This window comes from Ailuropoda melanoleuca, chromosome 9 (genome assembly GCF_002007445.2).
Source record: "Ailuropoda melanoleuca isolate Jingjing chromosome 9, ASM200744v2, whole genome shotgun sequence".
NCBI classification, from domain to species: domain Eukaryota; kingdom Metazoa; phylum Chordata; class Mammalia; order Carnivora; family Ursidae; genus Ailuropoda; species Ailuropoda melanoleuca.
The window spans coordinates 90682661-90694902 of NC_048226.1; positions in this window are offsets into that span (position 1 = coordinate 90682661).

A 12242-nucleotide genomic window follows, 5' to 3' on the forward strand; every position below is an offset into this window, starting at 1 on the left:
ACGAATCCAGACTGAAGGCTCCTCGTATGTGAAATAGATGAACAGGCAGACCTCCATTCTCCCCTCCCTTCCTCCAACTTGGATGCGCCATAAAACAGCGGAACGGTGCGCACAGCCTGGGAGGTGTTAGGAGAACACCAAATTTAAGATTACAAACAAATAAAGGCCTCCCATGCTGGCTATTACCCTTCTGTGTCAAAGATAGCTTGGTTGCTCCTATCATACCCTGCTGACTGTTTTAATTATTCCATTACAGGGCATGGTTTTAAGTTGGCGGGGTAACCATGAGGTTTTCAATTGGGTCCACTTCTACCATAATCTCGTTCCTCATGGCTGTTTTCTTAAAGGGCCTTGTGACAGCCCTTTATTTGTGAGGTTCTGCACTTGCGGATGGAGTTGCATATGGAATGAGGGAGATGGCACATTTGACAAATGGGAATCATGATTGTCTGGCCTCCTGACAGGTGTTGATGTGTTCTCCTGACCTGTAAATGTTGCAGCTGACTGATTACAGTAATTGATTGAGAAAACATTTGTCAATAGCTTTCTAATGAAAGAGAGAGGGAGGTGAGGAGGAGAGATTGCTAGAGCTCCTAGGAGCTGGATTTCACTTAACAGAAGGAGCACTGAACCATGTTATAATCACTGAATTCTATATCCCCAACTATAAAATGGAAATTCCACCCATCAGGTCAACATTTGTGGAGTACCTACTATGTGCAAGGTCAGAGGTCAAAAGCTGGTGATTTACAAGTAGAATATGATCCTCGCACTTTTTCTGTGTGTCCTGCTTAGTTGATCTACACCACCCTTTTGTTACAATTGGAAGCAGATGGCCAGTCAGGATATTTCACATTAAAATACAGGTTTCTGGCATTTCTTGGAAAAACCAGTATTTGGCAGCACTGGGCCAGTATTTCTGCAAGGCAACATTTGTCTCAACTTGGGTAGCTGCTGTCTCTTGGGAATGGACTATGTGCCCCTAAGTTTGCCCCTGTTCCTATCACTCCAACATTTCATGCATTAGTCCTAGCTGTCTAGGTCCTTGTAGGATTTCCAATTTGAGATCCCTGGTTTAGATTCTGAAGAAGCAAATATGAAAAAAATATATATATATGATTCTGAGCCCTGGCCTTAAATTACTCACAGTAGTATAATTGTTTACTGCAGTAAATACTAAATTTCTAGCCAAGAAGGAAAATTAAGCATTCTGGCTTATTAAAGATTCTATGCACTAAAGCCATCCCATATCTATCATGATGGCTACCATATGCAGGAAACCATTTTACAAATCTTTGCAACACCATCTCCTGTGCTGGCTGGGGCTGTAGCTGCAGGACTAGACATGGAAGCAGCACACGTGGGCATAGTTCACAGTTGTGCCAGTGGATTGCTGGTGACCTCAAGTGGGTCGTTCACTTCCCTAGGAACCCTATTCTTCTAGATTCAACAGGGTAAGGGACTGGAAAGCATGCTATAAACTCTAATGCTCTATACTGGGGGCAGTAAACTATGACAACCTGTTTTTGTACATAAAGTTTACAGCCTCGTGCATTCCTTTATGTATTGTCTATGGTTGTTTTCACATTATGACAGCAGAGCTGAGTGGCTAGAACAGAGATCGTGTAGTCCATAAGGCCTAAAATATTTATGAGCTATCCCTTAAGAAAACACTTCGCACACCTCCGCTCTCTACAGAAATTAGCTACAGTAATAATAATAATAATACACATTATTATTGAACATGATTTCCTCTGTCTTGAGAAAGCCTTTCAGTATTTGCAGAGCCTACAAGTCATTAGTATGACCCTCACTTTTCATCAGATTCCAGGTGTGCTGCGATGCATTACTAAACTTTCAGCTTGGTGAAGCTGCTTTTTCTTTCGTTGGAGGAAATTTCTCCTGCAGTTGGGCTGTGGAGTGTGCACAGCCTTGAACAAAGCTTGTCCCCATCCCCCCTTCTCTTCCTGGAATGATTTCGGGGAGGTGGAGCCTCGCTACTCGTTAGGCCACCAGGGAGTCCAAGACAAGAGAAGCCATTTGAAAGAGTTAAGAACTGTGACTTGCTTGGAACTCTCCCACAGAATCGCACCAAGAGATGGGCTGCAAAAAGCCAGAGGCGACATTGCACCATGGTTAAGGGTTCAAGCACTAGCTGAGGACTACCGAGTTTCAATCATTATTTCAGTGACTTACCAGTTGCATGACATTGAGCAAGTGCTTAAATTTGTTGTGCCTCATTTTCTTCATCTGTAAAGTGGGAAGAATGGTAAGACCCATCTCACAGAGTTTTGTGAAGATTTACTGGGGGCAGGAATCACAAGAGAGGGAACAGGATATATGGTGCTGATGCCTGTGTGCACATGAGTCTGCCAGGTCTGGTGTGATGCAGCCAGTGCCCTAACTTCAGAATATATACTCCAGAGCAGTGCTTTTCAAAGTATTATCATCAGGACACCTGGTTCAGAAATGCCCCGGCTTCATTATTAATGCAGATTCCAAGGCCTCACCCCAGACTTCCTAAAACAGAATTTGACATTGGAGGGAAAGTGTCAGACTTTTTACTGTAGTAAGATCCCCAGATGATTTTGATGAACCCCCAAATTTGAGAAGTGCTATCCTAAGGACAGCAGCCTCCCCTTTCTGCACATTATGGCACACACAAATTCTGAAAAAGACAGGGAATCTGTGTCCAACACAATGCATGACAGGCCGGATAAGAGCCAGTGGCATGAATTATGAATCTCCTCTTGTCAGAGAAAACCCTTCAGGCAAGAAAGACCTGCTCTGGCTTTTAAGGGAGTTGAGATAAACTGGGTAACCCAAAGAGTTCCTCCTCTGGACAGCTGCCTCATGAGGCAGCTCTCAGAATCACTTCCTGCTCCAATGCCCAAACCCACACTTCAGCTAATTTAGTCCAGATGGATTCCCACCCACCGTTCATTATACATGGGTGTTCTAGTGGGTGTTCCCAGTGCAGCTTTAGTTCCTCTCTTATGGATCCTCTTTTAATGGATGAGGACACATGTGTAATGAGAACACTGAACATGCAGAACTCATAGGGTTTAACCATAAAATTAGTTTTGGGGTTTTGGGGGGTTTTCTTGTTTTTTTGTCCCTGACTGCCCTCTTAAACTCACTCAGTGGAGGTAACAAGCCTTCCCCTGCCACTGAGGGAAATTTCAGGTCATCCCATGGTCAGATCATTATTATAAATCCCAAATGGACAGTCTCCATTCAGAAATTAAAATATCCAGTCCAACACATTAATCAAAATTCTTATCTATACTCAAGGATAAGACTCCCCTTCCACTTGGTCCACCCCAACAGCTAAAGCCTATGATAGTCAGGTAACCTGCCTTGGAGAAGAGTTACTTCTCACCTTCTTGTTTGCCAGTTTCTCTACTGGCTGGTGGTTATTTTCGATCTTTGCTCCCTTTCCGATGAGGGTGGAAGAGGAAAGAAAGAGAGGTAAAGGGAGTCAGAAAGTCCTTACTAAGCATAGTACTCTTGTAAAATAGCTCTGCTGTCTATGGGCCCAGCAGACAAGTCCTATGAATTCTATACTTGTCAGAAGGCCAGCTCCAAATTGAGCTAAAAGCCCTAACTGAGCCCATCAACTGCAACCTCCGTTCTACGGGACCTAGATTCATCTAAGCACATGGACAGTGCTCTATACCTGATCCCACTCCATGAACAGACATCGAGGTAGCCCCATGGGTACGTGGCAAAGAGCTGGAGGCCAGCTCGCTCTCCTATGTGCCCACGTCTGATCCAGAGGACACTCAGGTATCTTTTGCTCCTCTCAAATTGGCTATGTGCAGGGGAGTAGAGTCAATTCTTCCTGCTGCAGTCCGCAGAGGGAGTCAGTCTTCAATCCACAGCTCCTAGGTATATACATCAAGCTCATNACAGGGGAGTAGAGTCAATTCTTCTTCCTGCTGCAGTCCGCAGAGGGAGTCAGTCTTCAATCCACAGCTCCTAGGTATATACATCAAGCTCATTTCACTTGAGGTGAGGAACAGACACCCACCACCTTGGAGAGGGACTCACAGCCTTTCAATGACTTTCCAGAAAAATCTCCCTCGCATAGTCCCCTCTCTCCATTTGCTCCTGGTCATTCTAAATTCCACTAGGGAGAGAGGGGCTTTTCAAGAAAACTGGTTCTCAGATATCTCCTTTGAAATTCCTCTGTGTCAATGTCTGATGTCTATTAAATCTTGACCTCATCAATCTAAAATTCCCAGTCTTCAGTTGTGTCTAATATCAGCTGAATGTCATTTTTAAGATAATTTTTGAGAGAAGCATTTCCCAGAATTAAGCATGTAAAAGTCTAAAAAATCACTCTTTTAGACAAATATCAGATCATATCAAATACCGCAACTAGCTTGGGCTCCAAGCATGGGCTCAACCTCAGCAAAATTCTAGAGAGATGCCAACACCTGCAGACAACCAAGTCACTCTCTTATTTCCAGAAAGCCAGCCCCACAGTGTGTGAAATGATGCTGCATCACCTCTGGCTTGTCATTTACCATCCTGCAGTGACTGCTTATTGCCATTTCCCCCGTGAGACTTGGGATGCCTGAGAACACACCTGTATCTTATTCTTCTATCTCCACATCTCCAAACACTAGCAAACATCCATCACTCTGAAGGCACCACATAAAGATGAATTGAATGGAATACAAATATGTTTCCCTTTCCAATCCCCCCTCTGACCAGCCCTCTCAGCCACATTGAGGTAGAAATGACTGATGCCTGAGAGCAGGTAAAGCACTGTATTTTTCTAGGTAGATCTGTGAGTATATCAAAGCATTTAAGTATAGGGTTGATACTGGAATTTGAGGAGTTAGCTTTTCTTGTCCTCTAAAGTCACACCAGGAGTGGTATACCAACAAAGAGGTATCCCCTACCCCTATTACATTTTATTGCACATGTGGTCCAGGTACATCCAGATGCACTNATGTGGTCCAGGTACGTCCAGATGCACCCCTAGAATACAATACAATACACTACATGACCTGGCCAGAGATCCTTTTGAGGCACAGATTTCTTGTTGCTGGTTACTTTTTCTTATTTNGTGTGGTCCAAGTACATCCAGATGCACTCCTAGAATACAATATACACTACATGACCTGGCCAGAGATCCTTTTGAGGCACAGATTTCTTGTTGCTGGTTACTTTTTCTTATTTTTTGAAGAGTGCCTCCTTTGTGCTACTCCAAATAGGTTGCTGGGCTTTGAGGAAGCAAGTCAAAGCAAGTGGGATAAGGGAAGGCTCTTCCTATGAAAGTCAACCACAGACTGGGGAGATTTTTAAGAAGCTCCAGAAAGTAGCATCTACGCCTTTGAATGCAGCCTCTCTTCTCCTGAGAATGAAGCTGCTTTATTGTACCATTCACTGAGCACTGCACTCGATCTGTGCTCTCACAGCATTTTGCTCATCCCTCAAGCAAAGCATTTATCGTGCTCTGTTATGGATAATTCACGAAGGTCTGTCCCCTCAAGACTCAGAGATCCTCTGGGGAAGGAACTTTGTCTTATTTATCTCAGAAAGTTGAGTGCTTAAAGCATATAGTTTTTGTTAAATGGGTGGATATTAATGTTTGCTAGATGGATGGAAGGATAGAAGAATGGATGGATGAAAGGATGGATGGATGGGTGGATGGAGGCGTGGATTTATTTCTTGCATATTTACTACATGTAAATTAGAATCACACAGTGTCTGTCTCCCCTCAAAGCCAGGCAGTGAACATGAAGGATCTGGAAATAATACTATTCTTTGCCAACAGCTGCACCAATATCCCACAATGGCATAATATTTGAAATGTGTATGTGTTCAGATGAATGATTTTTTTATATTGAATTCCCTTTGAGATTAGGATGCAAACTGCATATGAGAATATCTATCCATATGATAAAGCGGGTTTTTTTTTTTACTTTTTGACAAATTAAATTTTTAATTTAAAATTTGTTTTTAAGTGGATTAACTGAATAGATTCTGATTAGAGTGAATATCTACTTTTGTTTTTGTCTTTGCTGCCAAGCATCCAGTTGTCCTTCAGATAACCATACTCTGATTGTTCTCGAAGAAACCATGTGCCCGTCAGTCTCAGCCCATGTGTCTTAGGTGAGGTACCACATCAGTTGAGCCAATCACAGTGTTTCTTTTTCCTGGTCCTATGGATAGATTCAAGGTTGGGTATCTGATCCAATCAGAGCCAATGAGTTATCACCAGACTTGTGCTTAAACTTCTGGGAGACTCTAGCTCATTTTGCTTAACTCAAACCTGAGAGAATATAAAATCTCATTGCTCAGCAGCCATCTGACTATGGTGAGGAGACAATATTAGTCTGAGAATGATTTTTAACTTGGAGAACAGGTAAGAAAGAGAATGACTGGGTCACGAGTTTTTGAGTCTTTGAATAAAACTGTATTTTAAGTAAACTCTACTCCCAGGCTACATATGTATTTTTTCAAGTGTAAAAAAATGTCATCTGCCCTACTTAGTTTAAGGGGGAATAAAGGTGTGTATACCCATATATAAATGATTCACTGGTCCTAATGGATTCATTGATCTTTTCAGAAAATGGATCCTAATAGGCTCAGATTTTTACAAGCTCAGTTATATATGTGGATAAGACTAACTGTAATATTTTCAGGAGGCTGTGCAGAGACTCATCTTCCACAAACAATAATACGCACCTACTCGTCTAGGCATTGTGCCAGACCCTCGAGAGACAAATATCATCTCCCTTTTCCCAAGGAGCTCACACATTTGATAAGGGTTAGATTTATAAACAACTAGCTATGATATATGTGAATAAACTATTTGGGAAAATGGTGTGTTAAGAGCTTAAATGAAGAAGGAATTCCTTCTGATTTGCAAATATTCTTCCTAATTTATAGCTATAAAATGAGTCAGAAGGGTAAGTGAGTAGATGGGTAAGAAGGTGGGTCTTTTCCTATTCTGCTGTATATTAGAATCATTTGGGGGCTTTTAAATAAATCTGATGCTGGGACCCCCCCCCCACTCCAAATCATTAAAATAGACTCTCTGGGAGGCGGGTCCCAGAACTGGTTATGTTTTAGAGGCTCCAGAAATGATTTTGATGTGCAGCCGGAGTTACCAATCAATTTTCCATAGGAGTGATGCTCAGTCCTCTTGTATATCCAAATCACCATGGGGAACTTCTAAAAAGTACAAATGCCAGGGTTCTACCCTCAGGCATTCTGATTCAATTGGTCTAGGGTGGGATTCAGGTGTCAGTAAATTTAAAATCTTCCGATGATTCCAATTTGTAGCCAAGGTTGAAAACCATTGATCTATAGGGAACTCACCCTTTCTAGGTGGCCACTAAGTACTAAGCTTCATGCTGGGTGCATTTACATATCTGATTGCCTTTGGTCTTCAGAAAAATCTTTCAATCTTTCAAATTAAATAAGGGCCCCATTTTATAGATAAGGGAATAAACATTCTGAAAAGCAAAATAACTCACCCGGTGTGACCTAGATAAGTAAGTGATGGAGCTGGAATTCAAACCCAGTTTTGTCTGGCTCCAAAGTCCAGATTCTTTTTACCACAGCATCCATGTATTCATTCATTCACTTACTGTCACTTGGTCTGTTATTCTTTCAATAAATGTTCAGAGAAGGTATATGGCTTAGTTCCTGCAACACAGAAAGTGCCAATGGACCTCCCTAGGAACGCAACCATGTGGACCTATGCATGAAGGACAAATCCTGGTGGAATAAACTAGCCTAGCCATAAGCTATCTGTAGTACCTCAGGCTGCAAATACAGTGGTTGATGATTAAACCTCCTTGCTCTGGACACAACATGGTCCCTGTGACTCCACAGAAGGGCAAGCCACATTAATGATGCTCTGACACAAAAGGCAGGCTCCACGCAACTGCACTGGATCCCACTCGGGTCCAATGACTGGGGGTGCAGGGGCAGCTAGCGTGCCCCCTTGGAGAAGGAGTGCCTGGGAGAGACAGAAGGGCAAAAGCAATATAGGTGTGAGAAGCAAGATCTGCCTCCTAGCCACAAGGAAAGGAATGTCTTTGTCTTGGGGGGAGCCTGTTGTCTGGGCAGACAGAGGGAGGCTCCAGTGCCGGAGGCAGGGCAGTCAATGAAGAGGAAGAGAACAGTCACCTTTTCTTCCCCTCACCTTGATGGCTTCCTGTTACAGGTGCATCCCTGCCACTTCCATCTCAGAGACGCATGCCATCCCACCATCTGGCCTCACAGCGTTAGAATTCAGAAATTCTATCTATGTTCATCTTGCTGTCCACCTACCAGATCCTCTGCTCAGCTTGGAGCAGTTTGATTCCAGCCTACGTTTTCAGCCTCACCACTTGCTACTACCTGCCGCTGATGACCCTGCGATGTAATCCCAGAGGCCGCTTACCTCTGGGCTTTCTCTCACTCAGTCCCCTCTGCCTGGAATCCTCTTTTCACTTCCTTCTCTTGGAAAACCCCTACACAGTTGTCATCTCTTCTAGGAAAACTTCCCATTATACTGAAGAACAGAGTCACTTTTTTTTACAAAAAGAATTCTCTGTCTCCTTTTCTGCTTCTACTGCTATTACATTCACCTGGGGGCTTAAGATTAAATCATCTTTACATACATATTTCTGGTGTTTCTTCCTCCTGGATGTCTTCCTGGTGTCCTCCCTTTTCATCCTGAGCCCAAGACCAGTATAGGTGCCCTCCTTCATGCTTCCATAATGGTACCCCAATAACTCTCAAATGNTCCAATTTGTAGCCAAGGTTGAAAACCATTGATCTATAGGGAACTCACCCTTTCTAGGTGGCCACTAAGTACTAAGCTTCATGCTGGGTGCATTTACATATCTGATTGCCTTTGGTCTTCAGAAAAATCTTTCAATCTTTCAAATTAAATAAGGGCCCCATTTTATAGATAAGGGAATAAACATTCTGAAAAGCAAAATAACTCACCCGGTGTGACCTAGATAAGTAAGTGATGGAGCTGGAATTCAAACCCAGTTTTGTCTGGCTCCAAAGTCCAGATTCTTTTTACCACAGCATCCATGTATTCATTCATTCATTTACTGTCACTTGGTCTGTTATTCTTTCAATAAATGTTCAGAGAAGGTATATGGCTTAGTTCCTGCAACACAGAAAGTGCCAATGGACCTCCGTAGGAACGCAACCATGTGGACCTATGCATGAAGGACAAATCCTGGTGGAATAAACTAGCCTAGCCATAAGCTATCTGTAGTACCTCAGGCTGCAAATACAGTGGTTGATGATTAAACCTCCTTGCTCTGGACACAACATGGTCCCTGTGACTCCGCAGAAGGGCAAGCCACATTAATGATGCTCTGACACAAAAGGCAGGCTCCACGCAACTGCACTGGATCCCACTCGGGTCCAATGACTGGGGGTGCAGGGGCAGCTAGCGTGCCCCCTTGGAGAAGGAGTGCCTGGGAGAGACAGAAGGGCAAAAGCAATATAGGTGTGAGAAGCAAGATCTGCCTCCTAGCCACAAGGAAAGGAATGTCTTTGTCTTGGGGGGAGCCTGTTGTCTGGGCAGACAGAGGGAGGCTCCAGTGCCGGAGGCAGGGCAGTCAATGAAGAGGAAGAGAACAGTCACCTTTTCTTCCCCTCACCTTGATGGCTTCCTGTTACAGGTGCATCCCTGCCACTTCCATCTCAGAGACGCATGCCATCCCACCATCTGGCCTCACAGCGTTAGAATTCAGAAATTCTATCTATGTTCATCTTGCTGTCCACCTACCAGATCCTCTGCTCAGCTTGGAGCAGTTTGATTCCAGCCTACGTTTTCAGCCTCACCACTTGCTACTACCTGCCGCTGATGACCCTGCGATGTAATCCCAGAGGCCGCTTACCTCTGGGCTTTCTCTCACTCAGTCCCCTCTGCCTGGAATCCTCTTTTCACTTCCTTCTCTTGGAAAACCCCTACACAGTTGTCATCTCTTCTAGGAAAACTTCCCATTATACTGAAGAACAGAGTCACTTTTTTTTACAAAAAGAATTCTCTGTCTCCTTTTCTGCTTCTACTGCTATTACATTCACCTGGGGGCTTAAGATTAAATCATCTTTACATACATATTTCTGGTGTTTCTTCCTCCTGGATGTCTTCCTGGTGTCCTCCCTTTTCATCCTGAGCCCAAGACCAGTATAGGTGCCCTCCTTCATGCTTCCATAATGGTACCCCAATAACTCTCAAATGTTGGTATGCATCAGAACAATCTGAAAGGCTTGTTAAAATTCAGCTTTTGGGGCCCTTCCCCAAAGTTACTAATTTAGTAGGTCTGGTATGGGACCCAAGACTTTGCATTCTGTTATATTCCCAGCAACGCTGATGCTGCTGACCCAGGGATCACACTTTGAGAACTGCTGGCCTACACTTAACTCAAACATAATTTTTTCACTGTACGTAAAGCATGTGTTGTAAATTACTTGTTTGTGATTCCACCTCCTCTACTCACTTAATCAGTCGATAAGACAATATCAGATAATGAAAAGCATTGCAAAGAAAATAAATCGTTGTATATTAGTTATCTATTGTTGTGTAATAAATTACCCCAAAACTTAGCCTAAGACAGCAAGCATTTATTATCCCATAGTTTCTGCAAGTCCAGAATCTGGAAACGGCTTAGCTAGATGATTCTGGCTCAGGATCTCTCTCGTGAAGTTGCAGTCAAGCTGTGTGCTGGGGCTGTAGCCTCATCCAAAAGCTCAACCGGGGGAGGATCCTGTTCTGAGCTCACACACATGGCTGTTGTCAGGTCTCAATTCCTCACTGGTTGTTGCCAGAAACTTCAGTTCATCTACATGTGAACTTTTCCATAGGATGCATTAATGTCCTCAAGACATGACAGCAGGCTTTCCCCAGAGCAAATGATCCAAAAGAGCCAGTGCACACCCAAGATGGAAGCCATGGTCATTTACAGCCTAATCTTAGAAGAGATACACCACCACTTTTGCTGTGTGCAGTGGGTCACACAGACCAAACTTAGTTCCATAAGTGACAAGACTACACAAGGATGTGAGCAGCAGAAGCCAGGTTTGTTGGGTGCTGGATACTGTATATGACAGTGATAGGGAAGAGAAGTGGTCCAATGTGAGTGTCTAGGGAAGAACTTTCTGAGGGGATGCCATGAAAACTGAGACCTAAATAAAGAGAAACAATCAGCTATGTAAAGACTTAGGGCTCTGCTTTTCCAGACGGAGGAAAATGAGCTTAGTGTGTTTGAAGAAGAGACAGTAAGCTAGTGGAGCTCTGGCAGAACCAGCAAGAGATCAGAGACGTAGCTATCATTACTAGCATCAACATCAGTAATATTTAAAAAATACCTACTGTACTCAGGATCTTACACAATGAAGAAGGAAAAAAAACATCGGTCACTCCTAACTTCAAGGAACTGACGTTCCTGTTGAAGAACACTCCATTTTTTCAATTAGTGGAGCAAGAAAGAAAGTTCAGATAATTCAGTATCAATATATTCCCATTCCCACACCCACCATTTCTTCCTGTATGACTTCCAATTATGTTTAATCAACCTAGGAGCAAGGGTTTGAGAAAAAAGTACCAATTAATTGAGTGAAGCTAAGGCCATGCTTTACATTCATCAAATTTAATGAGCCATGACCTTTCCAGTATTGGAGGGTATACAGCCTAGAATCAAGACAAAGCTGGAAAAGACCACAGACATCATTCCATCCTTTCCTCTTCAACTCCAACTTGATTTTTAAAGAAGAAACTGAAACCAGTGAGCTATAGAAACCAGTCCAAGGGCTCACAGCTTGTTCAGCAGTCCTCCATCCACTAACTGGATTAGTGAACTAAATGAGCACCCATCACATGCGAGGTGTTCAGAGTAGCAGAGGAGTGACTAAAAGCCAGTCTCGGGATTTCTAGGTCAGCCTGATTTCCACAGCCATAGGTGATGCAGATGTTGTCTTGCATGTAGGAGGGAGCAGAGAAACAGAAGAGCTGTTTCTCAGCCTCTATGTCCTCCACTCCCAACCAGAGCTTTGACGTTTTCATCTATTATATATATATAGGATTTCATAAATAAGTCTCCTGCTAAAAAAGCTTGAAAACCACTTCACAACACCATCCTTCCTTTCCTGACTATAACTCAGAGATCAGCAAGCTCCATCCCTTGGGCCAAATCCAGCCCATTGTCTGTGAGCCAAGAGTGGGTTTTGCATTTTCAGATGGTAAAAGTAAAAAAAAAAAAAAT